The following is a 19,109-nucleotide window of genomic DNA, read 5'->3' on the forward strand; positions in this document are numbered from 1 at the left end:
TTTCATTGTTTCTTTGTGGGAGTGAGAAATTCACTGTGGCTCAGACTGGATTGCACATGGTAATGAGCCAGGATTACCTATTCTTCTCCATCTCAGATGAGAACAAAGAAACTTGCAAGTCCTTGGAAGGCACAGGAGAGGGAATTAAAACCAGATTCAAAGTGAAAGCAGAAAAAGGCCTTTGAAAGAAGTGGAGGTACTGGGAGCTTCTTTTGCTTGTGAGATCTCTATTAAAATCAGACCTTATTTCAGGGGCTTCCAGCCCCAGCACATAATTGATTACACTGAGGTGATGATTTCCTGCTCAATATTTGCTCACACCAGAGGGGAAAGAAACACTGCCAAAACACACCTGGAATTTCATGGGCAAATAAATCAAGTAAGAGAGGAGTCTCAATTACTCAGACTACAGAGGAAAAAGTACCTCCCTTTTCAGCTGAGAATTCTCAGTAATGTCAAAAATTCACAGCTTTCCAAAGAAGCCCAGTGCCCAGCTTTCCTTTAAATAACTGGGAACATCTCTAGAGCACTCCAGGGCTGTGTGTAATCCAATTAGGAAATAGCCAAAAGGCTGACATTCTCCAAGGGGGATTTGGATGCTTCAGCTGCAAAGGTGATTATGGGAACCTCTCTCCAAATTTTGCAGGAGTAAGAGGGCCAGAGGAAGCCAAGTGGTTGTTGGGACTTCCTCAGGCTCTCACCTGTGGTTTGACACGGGCTGTGCCTCACCTGTACCTCCCTTACCCTGGACATTCACCTCTCTGATGAACCCAGAAGATTTGGGTTTGTATGAAAGATGCTTTGTGGATTTTCCAGCTCCAGAAGTTTCCAAACCCCAAGTGAATAACAGTGAGTTTAAAGTGAGGAGAGAGGCAGCCTGGGTTAGGTTGGATCCTTCAGTTTGTGTTAGGCTGAAGGCCAGAGGGGGTGATTCCACTTTTAATGTTCCTGACCAGGTATTCCCTTGGGCTATTGGGGGGTCCAGAATCCCAGAGGAAAAGCTGTGGAAAGGCACAAATGAATGCCAGCTTTGGGAGGCACCCAAAAAACTAGAGACACCAACCCTTAATACATTTGGAAAAGAAGGCACAGGATGCTTACAGGCTGCCTCAGCCTTTGGAAAGGACTTGAATCCACACTGAGGGATGAGCTCTGCCCTTTTTGTAGTACTTTGAGCACCAAGTTAATTTAGGGACCCTTTGGTGCAGAAGCCACTTCAGCTCTGAGCTATTTGCAGAGTGAGCCCCTGTTAAACCTCCTGCTGGCCCAGGGAGCTGGCCCAGGGCTCAGGACCAGCTGGAGATGCCATGGGCAGGGCTGGCATGGGCCAGAGCTGCAGAGAAAACACAGGGGATCAGCTCCCAGCCCATCATCAGCTGGGGGCTGGGGGAACATCTCCAGCCCAGCCTTCCCCACCACACAGGTACAAACACTTCCAGTCCAGTTTGCCATGGAATTCCCAGGTCTGGGGGCATGGATGCCATCCAGGGCATCCCACCTGCACTGAGTGCTAAAAAGTGAGGTCAGCAGAGCATCCAGAGGTTTTACCTGGAGCCTTGGACTGCTCAAGGAATTGCAGGTTAGTGTGTGATAGACTGAGAGGCCACACTGAGGAGACAGTTAATAAAAGCAGGACTAGAAGAATCAATGTGTTCTGGCATAGCAGTGACAGATTGGAGAGAGGGGCAGATTTAATATCCCAGCCTCAGCCTTCCCCTGCCTAAGGGCCCTGAAATTGATTTAATAAATTAAAGCATTGCTGGGGATAACACTGGAGTTAAGGTCATATCAGCACTCTCATCTTAAGTCCCTGCATTCTTTCTTCTGAGGTTTTTGTTTTCCACACCTTGGCACAGAAAGCTTCTTCCTCCTGGGCTGCAATTTGGCCAAGAAGATCTCAGTTCCCTTGCAATTTTACTATTACAATTTTCTGGAAGAGAAAAATAAAATAATAATAAAAAAAAAAAAGGCCCACACACACAAAAAAAAACCAAGAAAAGGAGAGAATTACAGAAGCAGAACTAGATAGAGAGATAGTTCTATCTGGTGTGCTTTTGCAATCAGAGGATAACAGGCCATGTCAGGTTGCTCCTAAAACTACCATGTGCTCATTCTGTGTCATGGTCAATCTCTCTTTGCAAATAATGAGCAGAAAAAACAGCCTTTGAAAAGAAAAATTTACAGAGAACTCCCATAAAAATCAAGCTGTAGGCCAAATTAATCTCTGAAGCTTCACTTGCATGGAAAATTATTCATTCTTTTGTTACTAAAAGCAGCAAAGGTAATTGCAGATGAACACTCTTCCACTTTTATTCTTTATTATCTCTTGGCAAGTCTCTCTCAGAGTCATCAATAGGATTTTATGTCACAACAAAGCCAACTGCTTAACTGGAATCAGGTGCTAGGACAGAACTGGGCCCTTCACTGCTGGGCTGATCATCAGTATTCCCAGGACACCTCTCACCCCCATGTAGAAGGAGTGGGCCTGAGAAAATGCTCAATATTTCCTTTAAAGCACTGGGCACATTCATCTGGGGGGAAAAACTAACAACCTCTGCTCCTCAGAAATGCTGCCATGTGTCTTCCAAAATGAGACTGCAAACTGCACTGGATCATTTTCATCTTTATAGGCTGTGTCACTGCCCAGACTCCTGGACCAGCCACCCCTGGGTCACCAGAACCTCCAGTATCACCCAACTGCTCCCCAGCTGTCTATGTGCATGCAGCTGGCTCACAAGTGAAGGGCCAGCAGAGCATGCTCTGAAAGTTGTGTGTTCCACCTCATAAAGAGTGTGGAGCAAACAGCTCTGCTCCAAACAGTTCTCCCATCACTCTGCAGGAGGACGTCAGCTCCAGCAACAACAAAACCTTGGTTTCTCTCATTTTTAAAACTTCAATAAATTCCCTTTGCACAAAGCTCCAGTGCTGAAAAGTCTGAGCTCTGAGCACTTTGCTTATTTTAGCAATTACCCCCCTGACCCCAACTCCCCCCTTACCTTTTCAGCAGCATCTCAGAGGGCACTGGGGAGCAGTTGCAACCTTCTCCCTTTGTGGAGGAGCAGATGCTCAGAAACTTCACAGAACAGAACATTTCACCAGGCAGGGAAATTCACCCACCCTTCCCTGATTGGAAACTGCCAAAAAAGCAGAATGGCTCCCAAAAGCTGCATCCCAGGCTGCTTCAGGATAAATCTGCTGATGAGAATGTGGTGGGGAGCTGCTGTTGGCTTTAATGGGAGTCAGCTGGCTCCAAAGAGCTGCTTGGGAAGCTTTGGCTTGGTGTTTAAAAATGAGGAAAATGTTCATGGAAATGGTGAGGTCAGCATTCAACTGAGACAGAAGGCAAAACAAGCCTGGACATCCAAAGCAGTGCCCACCTCACCTCTCTGCCAGCCAAACAACATGGGCTAAAGTCAAAGTCAGTGAGTCACCCCTGTATTAATCTGCATTTACACCATGAATTTATGGGGTAAACACACCAGTGATTCAGTCCCTGGGGACTTCAATGACTCTGGCAGCCTGGATCTGAGTCCACAGGCTGTTTGCCCATGGATTTAAATATAGATTGAACGTCAGTACCTCTTTCCACAAATCAAGGCTCCTTATTTAAAACATAGCACTTGCATGTTAAATAGAGACTAATTAGACACTCAAAGGGAAGACAAATCTAATTTGACTGGAAGGATATGGAGAAAATTAATGCAGTGCTGTGGCAGGATGGGAAAAAGCCTTTCACCCTGGTTAAAGTGGAAGCAGACCAGGAGCTGGGACTCCTGTTCCTGCTCTACCTGGGGTGAGTCCTGGACACCCTCCTGGTTTCCCTGCTCCTTGGGGTCCTCATTTCCACCAACACACAAACAGATTCTCCATCATCCCCCTCCCCATCACCCCTTTGTGCAGGAGGATTCAGACTTCACATCCACTCTGCCTCTACTTGTTATTTTTTTAAATCATCTCCAGAGTGGTGGGAGTGACCTGAGCAACCCAGCTTCCTGAGCCATGGAAAGGGTGGATTTCATCCCCTAAAACACAGCTAAAACACCCCCCGAAATATCCCACACCTTCTTGTGAATCATGGGAGCCTTCTGATGGGTTTCTCTAAATCACATGGAGCAGAGCTGTGCTAAGCAATCTTTGGAGGCTGCTCTTTAAACAGCAGCAGCTCAGAGGATCCTCAGGCAGTGGAAGTTTATGAATCTCTCCCTGGAGGTGAATGTACTCATTAGTTTTAGGCTGAGGGAGCAGATGGCACAGAGTGGCCTTCCCTTGGACACAGGTCTGCACTGCCCTTCATTAAAGGCTTTCAGACTGCTAAAGGAACTAGCAATTAATCTCAGGGCACATCTGAAAATATTTCTTTCCTTCCATGAGGTCTGGGATTCCCACCACGTAAAATACCACCACCAAGTAGCCAGCAGAGAAGCTGAAAGAAAGACAGAGGGAGGTAGAAGGGAAAAAAAAACCAAACAAAACAAAAACAAAACAAAACAAAAAACAAACAAACAAAAAATCAAACAAAAAACAAAAAAACAAACCAAAACAAACAAACAAAAACAAACACAAAAAAACCAAAAAACAAAAACAAAAAAAACCAAAACAAAACCAAAACCAAAAACAAAAAAACCAAAAAAAACCCACAAAAAAACCAAAAAAACCAGCCAACCAAACAACAACAACAACAAAAACCCAGCTATGGCTCTGATTTTTATTAAACCATGTGAAATGTAAATAACGAAATCTCAAAATAAGGAAACTTTCCAACTTTGGGGTACAGCCTCAGGTCTGAAATGAATCCCGGGATGAGCCAGAGGTTTGCCAAGTCTTGTGAAATTTTGGAGTAGCCTTGGGTCAAGTTCAGCACTGACAAAGACACAATTCCAACCAGAAAGTGGCAGATTTCAAGCTGGCTTCAGTTCTGATCAGACCTCTGGGAACTCATCATTTCCCTTCAGAAACCTGGAAACGAGGCAGCTTGTTTCCTGTGGCTAAACCAGCTGGAACTGGTGATTCCTGCAAAGGATCAAGGCAGTGGTGTGGAGTCAAACCCCCCTCACAGCCCAGTATTTTGATGCTTCTGGAGCTGCACCAGCAGAAAACCCAAACCTTTATAGAGGTGTTTCTGTAACACCCTTTATTGTATTGCAGACAACCAAACCTGTTTCAGGATGCCCCAAAGCATGGCCAGCCAGCTCCTGGTATCCTGCACAAACTGCTTGGAAATGGTGTGATCTCAGGGTTCTTTCTTATTAAAGGTCTGTAAGAAAGTTATGTTTGAGAAATAGCTTGAAGAATTGTTAAATAAACTTGAAACATCAGCCACTTGCTACTCTCCCCAGCTCAGCTGCTTATTCCAGAGAGGGGAAGGCCAAGACCATGGAGTCCCAGTGCTGCCCTGGGTTAGGCTCTCAAAACATTGCTCTGTCTCCATCCAGGTAATAATAGCCAAGTTTTGCCAAGTTATTCTTTGAGACCTCTGTATTGCCCAAGTTTTTCTCTAAGTACAGAGAAACCTCAGCAGAGATTTAAAATCAGGTGTTAGGATTTAAAAACTCCCTGGGATTTTAGCAGCAGTATAAATGTTACCATCACAGCCAAGGTTCTTTCCATACTCAGTGCCCAAATCCTGCAGTTCTGATAACCAGGGGGAAGTTCAGCCTTGGAGCTGCACCATTTCTTGGCTTTTAGGCTTCATCCCTGACAATAATTAAGTCTCATAAGGATGAAACTTAAATGAGCAGTAGCCTTTGGGGACAGCATTAGTGTGCTGACTGTGTTTGTGGTTTAAATATTAATGTCAAAGTGTAATTACCATGCACTGAGTTTCAGGCTAGGGTTTGGCAAGACATTCAGCTAAGGAGGAAGAATGAAGCTTCAGAGAGAGAGGATTAAAACTTAGAGCCAGACCAATTTCTCAAGCAGCAAAGAACACAAGGAGCCACACTTGATGGGTGCTCTTCATCCAGCCCCACTGGGTGGTGGTTTCCCATTGCTGGCTGATCCCAGGCACAATTCCCAGCTTCTTGGCACAGCAGGGAAGGCAGAAGCCCCAGCAGCAGCAGGGCCACCACATCTCATCTCAGCAGGGAGGTTTTGTGTCTTCCTTGCAACTGCAGTGCAAGCCATCCCTGGCTCCAAGGGGAAAAACCTGATCACACTGAGTGCCACTGTTCTTTCCTCCTTGTGGCCTCTTTCCTTATTCTCTGGAGTCTGAGCAAGCGTCCTGGTGAGTTCCCAGATCCCTCTGGGTCTGAGTGAGGCAGCACAGAGGGATTAACTCACTTACCACATCTGGTCTCCCTGTGCAGTCTTGGGCACTGCTGGAATTCAAGGAACATTCAACATGTGGCAGATTTGAGCCTCTGGATGAAAAGTGTAGAGAGCACAGGGATAGTAAGATCAGAAAGGATGGGGGTGGTGCAGGCAAATAGGGCTTGGGACAGGAGGGAAAGATTCTGTGTTGCAGTAAAGCCACAGACTGTGAGCAGACACAGGGATGCTCTGCTCTCCCTCTGGGTTTTCAGCACGGAACAGGGAGAGGCTTGAAGGCTTTTCACTTCATCTCTGTTCATTTCAGACAAATAGAGCAGAAAAGTCAAGGCAGAGAAAGTGGAAAGAGGGCATCAGATGGAGCTGAGCTGGTAATGGCTCAGTTAGCCTGGTCACTGGTTACAGCATTAATAAAATACAAGCTATTCCCAAACCTTGGTGTGGTGCTGAAGTGGGGGCAGGAGGAGAAAGCAAGAAAGTAGAGAGCTCATGAACCAAATCTTGCCCAGAGCATTGCCCAGAATTAATTCCTTTTTCCTACACACTGCTCCCCTGTCCCACCAGGACTGAAGTTTGCCCCAAAAGATCTCCCCTCTCCAAGGAAAGCTGGACTGTTCCTGTCCCAGACCTCCCATTAGAAATGATCCTTGTGCCCTGGGTATTATCAGCTGGTCCCTACACCTTCCCAGACCTCTGCCCCACAGAGAAGGGGTTACAGAGGATTCCTCCAGTGCTGCCCTGTGCCTCTGGGGACAGCAGAGATCTGGATGGCCATGCAGGTCTGATGGACCACAGCCAAATCCCTCATTCAGGGTCTGTTGTACATCCCAAGGAATATAATGGGATTCTGCAATGTGCCCCAGCCAAGGTTCTTCAAGAGAAGCTCTTCAAGGAGCAGCACTTAAAATAGAAGCCATCCCAAACCTCAGAGTCCCTCAGCAGGATGAAACCACTATTCTTTCTGAGTTTAGGTGTCTTTATTTTTATAATCTCTCTGAGAGGAAGGGAAGGAAAAAAGGAAAAAGCAAAGTTTAAGAGCATGGATAAATTCTGCCCTGAGCCACAGCTCTCTCCAAGCTCCCAGTGCCACTTCAGAGCTTGATTGATGGGAGCTTGCTGGGAAAGCCTCATTGCCAGTGTCCTAATGACCTGAGAAACCTGCCAAGGGAACTGCAGAATTAACTCTGGTCCTAAATAATTAAGGGTTAGGGTAATATTTTCTTCCATTAACTATTTCAGCTGGCCCCCCAGCTACAGATTCCTCCCTGACTTTGATCAAGGATTGTACCTCCAGCTGCTTGGAGAGGTGACCCAGCACTCCCTGCTCAGGCAATCAGACCTCCTGGGCTCTGCCTCGCTCCTGGACACGTGCAGGACCTCACACCAACCTGGTCCATGTTTTAGGAGGAAACTGAGTAAACCAGAACTGATAGCTTTGTTTGGACAAGGGAGTCTTCCTCTCTCCCTGCCTCTGTTTCTCCTCCTGTGAAATCCCTTCCTGCTCTTTGAAGAGTGCAAGGAATTGTGCTGATGTTTGGCAAGGGGTCATGGAGCACAAGGGAGAAATGGTAGAGTGGATTTCCTGCCTTTTTTGCATCCCCTGAGCTATGCCCTTATTGTTCTTTTTCACCACAGGTCAGATCCAGCATGGTACTAGGAATTTCCTGCCTCCATCCTATTCCTCTCTGTAGCTGTTGGATGAGGATCATCAAGAGTTACAAATACCCAGGTAAAAGCCACCACTGCCACAGTCACTGGGAGCTGAGGGCACTTCATGCTCTGAAAGGGAACTCAGTAGAACACAGTTTGCTTTTCAGTCTCCAATTCTTTCTGCCATTCTTTTTTCCACCTTGGCCACTCTTCCTTTCCCTTTCCAGGTCCCTTCTGCTCAAACCCTGTGCTCTCCCCGGGTGGGAGGAGAGTCACAAACAAAGCATCAGCTTGCCAAGCAACGTGGAGGTTATCTGTCTGCCCTTCTCTGTCTTGCTGCTGGATCAGACAGCTGACTTTATGCCTGTCATCCCACAGGCAGTGTGGAAGTTGACATAAAAGTGTAAAGTGGCTTCAGATCTGAGCTGTGTGTATGGGCTCATCCCACAGAAATGCAGCCATGTGTATCAAAGTGCAAAAATCACATTTGTCCTGCCAGAAGTGCTGGGATTGTGTTGATCTTGTACAGTGATTGCAGAATCACAGCTGCAGATTGCATCTGGAGATGCTTGCAGAGAAGGCAAGGGCTAAATATGGGATGGGAAGCCAGGTGTAAACCTGGACCCCTTCCTGCCACAGAGCATCTTTCCAGGGAAGGTGCCAAGCCCCAGTTAAGGAGCCTCCCACAGTGAGCTGACTCTGCAGGTGTGCAGGAATGTTTGATGACTCTTCTAGAGGGGTAAATTAACACACAACACAAAGAAACACAGAGGAAAACCAAACTGGGTGAGATTATAATAATTACAAGAATGAAGAATGGCCCTGGTCCCTTCCTAACTACACCAGAACTAAATAACCCCCTTCCCTTGCCATCACTTCTCTGCCAGGGAAAAAGACACAACAGCATCAACAAAAAAATGATGTCCTGAAAATCTGCTGAAGAAATTGCTGGGGACAGGAGGTGTCTCACTGCCTGGCCTGGCTGATGATGGAAAACACATTCCCAAGGCTTCTTTACCACCTAAAATCCCAAAGGTTCTTCCCCTTGGCCCCTCTCCCATTTTTGCCAATTTCAGCTCCAAAATCCCACACAAACAGCTCTGGCTCCCAAATGCAAAGAGTGAGCACAGAAACCTCCTGCTGGCCCTCACCCTCCCATGGAACCCTACCCGAGCACCATGGGTGGCCAAAACCAGAAAGGTGCAAATTTGATGCAGTTTCACCCTTCCCTTACCATGAATTTTCCATCCTCATCATCCCTGGAACTGCAGCATTTTTAGTTTTCTGAACCCTAACCCTCATTTTGTGGAATTTTGGGGCTGAGCTTTATGTCCCCAGCTCCGTGGGTGACAAAAAGGCAGAAAGGTGGAAACCTGATGCAGTGCCACTGTCAGCCAAGCACACTGGGTGGCACAGGCATATTTTGGAAGGAGTATTTTTTTAATCCTTGTGGTGACTGCTTTAATAAAGCAGGGGTGGGGATAAAATCTTCTGAATTAGTGGTGAGCATTGCAGTTCAGCCTCCAGAGTGCTGTGTTACACCAAGCTGAGCCTGCAGAAGAGCTCCATCCCCAGGTTATGTGAGCACCCCCTGGTCTGGACACATCTGTGCCTACAGAATCCTTCTGACTCCTTTCAGAGAGGAACATCTGCTCAGGGAGAAGAGGGGAGCTGAAGGCAAATCCTGCTCCTGAGGGAACACTTTTTGGGTTCAGTGGGAACCACTGACAGCACCTAACAGAGATGAGGATCTAAACCAACTTCCTCTGATGCAGAAACAGAGGAAAGGCAGCAGCACATCGTTAAAACAAAATCCTCCATACTAAGCAGAGCTTATTTGTCTCTCAGTGCAGGTGACAATCCATCAGACTGTCATCTGCCCTGACAGCTGTCACCTCCCAGAGAATGACACATCAAGGGAGCACAGGGTTCCCTGTGCTGCTCTCCTTGCACAGCTCCCTGCCTCCACATTTTAAGCCTTTGCCAGCTCTTCACGTGCATTTCCTATTCAGATCTATCCACACAGGCCTTTTGACTTAGGCTACAACCTGCCTTGTGCTGCCAGTGTTCACTTCAGGTTGATTTGCCAGACAGAACTTAAATGCAGCAGTCCCTGAGGTGGGAGTTTTGGGACAGGGTCTCTCTGATGTGGTTTGGAAGAACTCCAGATGCCCATCTGCAGCACTTCCATTTCCCACTCCATCTCTTCTTCTTCTTCTTCTTCCTGCCTCCTCCACACAAGTTGCAGCTCTCTCTTCACCCTTCTGCTTGTTTATCCCTTTTACAACTTCCTTGTTTCAAATACAAATGCCTGATTGCTGCTGTCCCTAGCAGAATTTGGGGATTCCAGACCAGGTGTAAAAGATGTTGCCCCCAACACTTGTGATAGTTACTTCTACCTATACCAGGACTGAGCATAAAATCAAGAATTCCAGTCAGGAAAGTGGCCACCATCCCTGAAGGGAAGTACAGGGTGTTTCTCACTTGAACAAGAGATGAAATCCCCAAATTCTGTACTGAAGAAGGGAAGAGCATCCAGGAGCCTGCAGAAGGGGAGCTGCAATGCAGGGCTGTTTCAGTCAATAAAGGCAGCCCTTGACATAAACCAGAAAGATTTTGCTTTTTTTGATACTGGTACAAATCCAGCAGAACTGTCACATCCACACTCAAACAAATATGATGAAAATTTGGTTTCTTACTGTTAGGATGAGTACCCTGCAGCACAACATTTACTGTGCAGCTGCTGCTCCAGTTCCTAATTAGAAAGAGGTTTATTGACCAAAGAACAATACAGCATTTTATTAATTCTTTTTCCTTGTTCTCTCTGCCTCTTTCTCCAGGTCTCATTGATAGCCCAGGGAAGGCAAAAGAAACAGCATCAGAAATGTTTGTCTACAATGAAACAGAAACCCTTCTGCCCCCCTGGGAAGCAAGCCCTGGCTGACTGCCTGCTCGCCCCCCTTTTCATGACCAACATCTCGTAGAGGACTGGAGCACCAGACAGGGACAGAAACTCCCTGCTGAACCTGATGAGCTGGGGTACTGTTTTGGGGGCCACAGAGCAGTGTGCTTGTGAGTGGGACAGACACTCCCTGGCCTCCAGCAAGGGCTCTGCCCAGGGGGAGCTTGGTGCTGCCTCACATTCCAGCTTCATGTTGAAGGAAAGGTTTGTGCTGCACACTGCAGACAGTGACTCCCTAAAGCACTGAGAGCAAAACCCAGGGTCTCAAGCCCCTTCATCCAAAAGTACAGTCTCTGCAGCTTAAGCTGAAGGGAAATTCCTTGAGTAATTCCTTTACCTTGCATAGACTTGTAGGGGCAGATGGATGGCCAGGGGTACAAACACTGACTCCTGGTCATCCCTATTGCTTTAGCAGATGTATCCCAGGGAAGAGCAAGACTTCCCTTAATTATCAGTGTTGTGTTATCACCCCTTTCTCCTCTGTTAGATCATTTGACACTCCTTCCCACTCTGTAGGATCCTCTGATATGATCTAAGTACAAACAGTTACAGCTCCAAAGTTAATTGGTATTTATGCTGCAAATGCTGTGTAACTACACTGTCATTTGCAAGTTCCCTTAGATCAGTCATTAATGATATTTAACATTGTCAAGTTATTACATTCATAATTGCTACACAATTCAGTCTTCAGGTCCCCTGATGGAAATGCAGCTCAGGAAATTTAGACAGCCCTGCCTGTGCCTTGACATTATTCCAGTTGGATGGGATTGCTGTGGAACTCTGCATTCCCTTCTCCTGTACAAGTGAGAATCAGCAGCTGACAGACCCTGGAGTACCCGAGCCAGCTCCAGCCAAGCAGATCATTAAAACAAGAGAATGAATTTCTGTATGGGCTGCACAAGCTGCCAGGGTGCCCTGGGTGCCTGTGGCTCACCCATCCTTACACCCATCCCATTCCATCTTTCTGTCTCTTGATTCTGTTCTTACCCAGAAAAGCTAAAGATGCAGATGCTGAGTTCACTGGGACGCAGCAGCAGCCTTAGCCTGGAGATCAGAGAAACTTTTATCCCACCCAGAGCCCTTTGGATCAACACTTCTGTTCATCCAAACACTTCTCATTAGTTTGGCACTGTCTTGGACTTCTACACAACAGAGACCACACTTGACAAATGCCTCAGTGGTAGAAAGGAGAACAATTTTCATGCCTGCATTCTGCCATGGACAGAAGTACAATATAATACTTTTTTTTTTTTTTTCCTACAATATACTTGGCTACCAGGCTGTTTTTCACAGGATTATCTAATTACCTCCCTAATTGTGTCTTCAGAACATGTTCTAAAGATGTGTCCTCAAGCTGCAGCAGTTGGGGATGGCAGTCTTGCATCTTTCCTGCCAACTCCCCCCTGCCTGCTCTCTCCATATTTCTTTCAGCTGTTAGAATAAATGAGTCTCCACTTTGTGCCTCTGTCTGCTGCCATCACATCAGTGCTACAGAGAACACGAGATCCCCAGAGGCATGGGGAAAGCAAAACTTGGTTAGAACCAGGCAGAATCTGCTTTCTCTTATTGCTTCTGACTCTTCTGCATTTCTGGATTTGCAAAATATATTTGAGGAGTGATTTCTCCACTCTCAGGCTCGCAGTGAATTTGCAGAGCCCCACCAGAGCCTCCTGTGCCACTGCCAGGAACCAAGAGACACAAAACCTCAGAGAGCTCAGTGCAGGGCATGGGATCTCTGGCTGCCAGCCACGGTTCTGAATGTATAATAATGAAAAAAAATGTGCTTGCTGCAGGACTGCAGACCTCAGGAAATCAAAATGCTATTGATCCCAGCCCATCCTGTTCTCATTACAACCTGCTCTGCTAGTGGCATCAGGAGTGTTGATGAAATCCATCATTACTAGGAGGGTAAATACATCTTTAGGTGGAGTAAATCAGCAGTGCTGGCTATGCCTGTTGGTGCCAAGTGTGACTCTAGAGCACTCTGGTATTTGTTATGAGCAGAGAAATGCTCTGTGTGGTCCATCCAGTGAGGCTGAGGCATGCAGAGCATTTGTTGAACTAATCAGCTGCACCATGCAATCAGTGCCTATTTTTCCTCTCCTAAATAAGCATGCTTGAGGGAAAAATGATGGGTAAATACTCATACAGTGGGTTTTAACAAACTGCAGATTTGAGAAGAAAAACACAAGTACAAATAAAGCTTCCCAGCTGCTTAGGTTTGGTTTCAGGTTTGGTTTTGGGTTTTTTTCTCCCTTCTGGTTGAAAAAAATAATCACCTTTGGCTAATTGAGTAAATATAAAACTCCTCAGACATGGCAACTCAGCAAAGCATGAAAGAAGCCCAGCACTTCCAGGAGGAATTGCCCAAGAAACAGCATATGCAGGAGGCAATGAATTAAATATTTCTCTCAGTTCCTCTAGGTGTGAAAGCAACCAAAAAAAAATAATGAAGTAAAGAAGTATTTCATTAATAAACTGAATGTAGAGACAAGGGCATGGCAGAGGGAATGGTTTCCAGATAGAATCCTAGAATGGGCTGGGTTGGAAGGGACCTCAGAGCTCATCAAGTCCAACCCTTGCTCCACTCCCCCCGTGGTTCCCAGCCCATGGCACTGAGTGCCACATCCAGGCTCTTTTGAAATATCTCCAGGGATGGAGAATCCACCCCTTCCCTGGGCAGCCCATTCCAATGGCTGAGCACCCTCTCTGCAAAGAATTCTTTCCTAATATCCAACCTAAACCTCCCCTGGCAGAGCTGAAGCTCTGCCAGGGGAGGTTTAGGTTGGATATTAGGAAAAAATTCTTTAGTCCATGCCCTCTTGTCCCACTGATATCTGCCTGACCCCCCCCTGGCTCCAACCTCCTTTCAGGGAGTTGGAGAGAGGGATGAGGTCTCCCCTGAGCCTCCTCTTCTCCAGCCTCAACACCCCCAGCTCCCTCAGCCCTTCCTCACAGCACTTGTGCTGGATCCCTTCCCAGCCTCCTTGCTCTTCTCTGGACCTGCTCCAGCACCTCAATCTCCTTCCTGAGCTGAGGGGCCCAGAACTGGACACAGGACTCAAGCTCTGGCCTCCCCAGGGGCAGAATCCCTTCCCTGGACTTCTTGGCCACCAGCCCAGGATTCCATTGGCCTTCTTGGCTACCTGGGCACACTGCTGGCTCCTGGGCACCTTCCAGGTCCCTTTCTGCCACTCTGTGCCCCATGGAGCTCCCCATGGGGTTGTTGTGGAAAAGTTCAGGCCCTGGCACTTGGAATGTTGAACCTCATCCCCTTGGGATCAGCCCAACTCTCCAACCTCCTTTCAGGGAGTTGGAGAGAGGGATGAGGTCTCCCCTGAGCCTCCTCTTCTCCAGCCTCAACACCCCCAGCTCCCTCAGCCCTTCCTCACAGGGTCTGTGCTCGAGTCCTTTCACCAGCCTGGTTGCCTCCTTTGGACCTGCTTTGGACTTCACCCTGGAGTCCTAAATAAAAGACAAACTCCAAGATGTTAACCACTCATCTCTGCTGCAGTTCAAGGCTTAGAGCAGGGCTGCATGCTGCAGTTTTACTCCAATGGAGTGAATAAAACCCAAAATCCTTTGGAGGAAGGATTACCACAAGGAAAGGAAGGAAAAGGCAAGCTGACATTGTCATTTCACACACAGGGCAATAAAACCACACCAAGGCATTGCCTGGTTTGAAGCCTGAGCTGAGCCCAGAACTGAGCTGGTGGCAATGGGTGCACTCACATCACATCAGAGCCTTCTTTTTTTCCACCTCTATTTCTTGTTTTTCTTAGGAACATCCAACTTGTTGCCAGACAGCAGCTGAACTCCTGAGTCAGGGAAAGGATGTGGGGGTATAACCTCTTTCAACCCATCTTCTTGTAAGGTGGTTTCAATTGGTTTAACCTCCCTCCACGGTCTTTATTAGCAACCAAAACGTGAAGCACTTCACAGGCTCTGTGTGAATCCTTATGAAGGAGGAGAAGAGCAGGGTAAGATAGATGTGTCAGCTGGGAGGGCTGGAGATGGGCTGTAAGAATTTTAAGGAGCTAATTTCAAGAAAACAGTAATCAAGGGAAGCTGAAAGGGTGGGAAAACATCATAAAAAGAAGGAAGATGCTTCTCTCAGCAGCAGCAAAGTGTGGGGGGAGCATTCTCTGAGGGTCCCAGACTGGCTGCACCAGTTCTATAAACTTCAGGTATTCCAGCAAGCCAGCTACTAGGAAGCCACATTCTTAGAGATTCTGATTGGCTTCGGATTAAGGACCCCCATAAATCCTGTCAGCTGCAAAATGGTTTGTTTGTTTTAAAAGAAAATTATGTAACCGAGAAAATTCAATCTTTGCCTTCTGCCACTTTCTTTCAGTTACAGTGTTTTGCCACTGGAGCTGAGTTTTACAATGTCTGTAACAGACAGGTGAAAATGAGTCAGTTCTGCTAAGATTAAAGCTGTAAAGGGATTAAACTATCCCCAAAGACCCACTTCTCCATTACATTAAAATCCAGTCAGCCTCTGTACTTGCATCGTTCCAGGAGAGCGGAGCAGCAGATACCACCTGGCACTCACATGAGCTCTCAGAAGATTTGTGTTCACAGCAAAGTTCATTTGTGTCATGTTTACTCATTACTCTGACACTCCAGTTTCTCCAGCACACTCCAGTGTCCTCATTAATCTGACTCCTGTCCAGACACAAAGTCCTGTTGTTTCTCTGCTGTGCTGTTACAGCACAAACTGATTAACAGAGAAAATGAGCAGAGTTTCTCTATAAAGGTAAGGAAGCTGAACTGTATAATTCAGTACTTTTGGCCTCCCTGAAAAGGGAAGGAAAATGTGAGATTTTTGTGAAGAAGAATGATGCACTTAGCATATTCTGGTTAAGAATTAACCAAGAGTTAAAGCAAGAGTTAATTAAGCAAGAGTTAAATTAAGCAAGTAAAATTAAGTAAGAGTTAAACTAGCCAGGGACAGTGAGTTAGGGAAGGAAATAAATGAAGGAGCCCAATTGATGGGGCAGTGTAACCCACACTGCACTTCCAAATCCACTGGTACAAATACTTACAAATAATGAGGTTTCATTTTGATAACAAGGAAGGTTATAGGCTTCTGGGCTGTTCTGAGATGCTATCAGCTCTGAAAGTCCTGCAGTAATCTACCCTGTGGAGTCCCTGTAGTATTTCAGCCAGACTTGGCTGCACGGAGTCCAAGAGCCTGTGGTTAGCTTGAAGTGTGCCTTTCAGAGAGATTGCTGAGCTGAAACCCTGATTCTATCAACTCTGGTGCCAGAATGTTTTGTCATTTCAGTGCAAAACTTCCACTTGAGTCTTGATTTACTGACTTAAAGAATTTACCTTGGTTCTCTGCTAACTCTGGGCTCCATTCTGTGCACTGGGATCAGTAAGGACAGCTCAGCAGGGTGAACGTGGGGCAGATCAAAGCTTTAGGTTTCCTCATAACCTTGACAAAAAGCTCCTGTTGGAAAAGAGATGCCTCTCTGTGCTCTGTTGAAGATGCACAAAGGGGGAACATTTTCTTGCCTGCATATGAAAATTGGTCGTTCTCTCATCAGACATCTGTGTGTGTTGTTAAACAAGCCCTACAAGCTCCCCTTAGATGCCAGCAAAATGCTGAAGAGCCATTGTGCTCACATCTGCCCTGCTCTGGGTTGGTGAAGGTGCCCTTAGAAAATGCAACTTCAATGTCTGTTCCTATAAAACAGGAATTACAGGAAGCCAGCTATTTTTTTTTTACTCTACTTTTTATGCACCCACCCCACTCTCCTCCTGTTCATCTATCAATCTCTGTATCTCTCTCTGCTTTTCTGTCCTTTTTGGAGTAAAACATTTTTGCTCAGATGACAGAAACCTCTGTTCTCCTTCCAGTCTCTGGAACGCAAGTCAATACATAACGGCTTCTTATTCCAGCTTTATTTTTTTATCTCTTCAAGGGTCTTTATTTTATTCCAGTAGCAAATTTTAGCTGACAAATACAGCCATTGATGTGCAGACAAGGAGCTTAAAACCCTGCCTTCCCACTGCATTAATTCAGGTGGAGACTGGAAGCCAGACAAAGGCTGCCTAGGAGGGCACCCATCAATGCATTCAAAGGAGGAGGCTGGGGCAAAACTTGTGCCCTCTTTCTTCCTGTTCCTCTATTTCCAGATTTTACAGCCACAGGTTAGGAAAAAACCAGAGAGAGAGGATGTAAAGCATGCAAATCCAGCTGCAGTTAACAGGGAGGTTCAACCAGCCTCAGCTATAATGTGAAACTGCTGCCTTCCCAAAGAGAAAAGGATGTACAGGCAACCAGCAAGTGTTCTCAGCTGAAGTCAGATGAACTCATATTTCCTGACAGTTTCTTTGAAAGGAGATGGTGGGGATGGCAAAAGGAGGCCTCCCCTAAAAGGCAGGCAAAATTCTGCTGTTTGGGAACGTAGGAGATGAAGGCCTTTATTTTGTCTTGTGACACAGAAATTAATAAGAGTAGATGAGGATGGCTGAATGCAAATCCCTCCAGGGGGAAGAATCACTTAGCTCCAAGAATACATTCTGCTCATCATCATCTGGCATCAGAGCTCTCTGGAGCAGTGCCAGACTAATCAGGGGAATAGGAAAGAAGGGAAAACCTTTCTCTTTCAGGTAATGGCCTTGGTGTGCCAGCAGTGACCACTGCCCCAAGGTTTGCTGATGGTCTTAGGTCAGACAAATCCCTGGTCTCAGCCATGTCTCGTTCCACAGAGCTACAGACACAAATGCACATCACTAACTCCAGGGCTGCCCCTTCCTAGAGCACTTTTGATTTTAAAGAGATGTGGCAGAAATCTGTGCTGCTCCAGCCCCAGCTGAAAAATCCCTGCATCCCAACAGGATGGTGCTGGAGCATCGGGGTGCAAATCCCCACACAGCAGCTCCTCTGCTCTCTGGAGAAAACATTGATGGATGAGAAGGTAAAGGACAGACTGTGCCCACCCCACCCAATTCTGCCATCTTACCCACTGTATTCTCTTCTCCTGGCCCAACATAAATGTTTGAGGGTCCTGGGACATTTATACCCCCAAAATCTAGACAGGAGCCTGCATGATGCCAAGGAGCATGCATGTCCCCTCCCTGGTGGCAGGTGGCTGTGGTGGCACCTGAGCAAGGGCTATTCACATCCACATGCACTCTGGCAACCTAATTAAGTCACCAGTTGATGACTTCACTGAATCAAGAGCATGGGGCTGAATTAGCCACATGCTGGCACTGTAATTCTAATTATTTTCAAATACACATTGTCATAAAAGTCTAATTAGCACACAGCTCCAAATGGGAGCTGATGGTTTTGAATTGGTGACACAAGTAATAAAGGATTACGTGCATTCACCTGCTACCTCTGGGATGCTTCCCTCCACACCATCTCTTCCTGGCTTTGTGGTAGAGGTTTCAAACAAATTCAGCAAAACAAGCAGGAAGAAGGAGGCTGACAGACTGCATGAGACAGGATCTATAGATCAGAACCTTGGGAACAGAACCCAGCAGAGAACATTTAAATAAGACATAACTGCAGAGTTCTGAATCAAACCTGATCACCACGAGTGTGCAGTCAGGCACCTGCTCACCAGCACTGCTGCCTGTGCAGAGTCTGCAGAACTGTGCAGCCTTTCCAGAGGGAGTCCTGGCTCCACACAGACACCCCCAAACCCCAGCACACCCCATCCACCAGAGGCACATTTGCTGCCTCAGGTGTCCTCTCCACACTTGAGGCTCTTCCCAGCCCAGGGAGGAGTGTGGCTGGCACGAGAGAGCAGTGCTGAAAGGTTGGTGGGGCTGCAGGGGGAAGAAAGGCTGCAATGGGAGGGAGTCAGCTAATTCCCAGCATGGGAAGTACTGCTGCAGGAAGGGAAAACATCCACATTCTGGGGAATGCCTGGAATTCTGGATACACTTGCTCCTCTTTCCAGTCCTCACTGAGCACAAGACACAACCAGGAATTCTTAAGCTTGTGTGGTGAGCTCTGCAAGGCACAACAGCCGCTGCAAGTTGTTATTATACCAATTATTATTGGTGTAATTATTATAATATATATTATAATAAAATACTATAAAAATATATATTGGTATGATTATTATTATCCCAATGTGCCAAGACCCTGCTCCCAGCCAGGGCTGACCCCCATTAATTATGCACTGTGAATCAGGCCCATTGGTGACTGCAGAAACAGAATCATTTGCCACTGGATGGCCACAGGGCTCAGCTGCCCTGAAGA

General features: G+C 46.7%; 1 protein-coding gene across 1 annotated transcript in view; it reads right to left on the reverse strand.

Annotated features, from left to right (window-relative positions):
* DISP3 (dispatched RND transporter family member 3) overlaps positions 1 to 19,109 on the reverse strand; it is a 127,667-nt gene that overhangs the window by 59,220 nt on the left and 49,338 nt on the right. The window lies entirely within an intron of this gene.

Source organism: Heliangelus exortis, chromosome 23 (genome assembly GCF_036169615.1).
Source record: "Heliangelus exortis chromosome 23, bHelExo1.hap1, whole genome shotgun sequence".
Taxonomy (NCBI): domain Eukaryota; kingdom Metazoa; phylum Chordata; class Aves; order Apodiformes; family Trochilidae; genus Heliangelus; species Heliangelus exortis.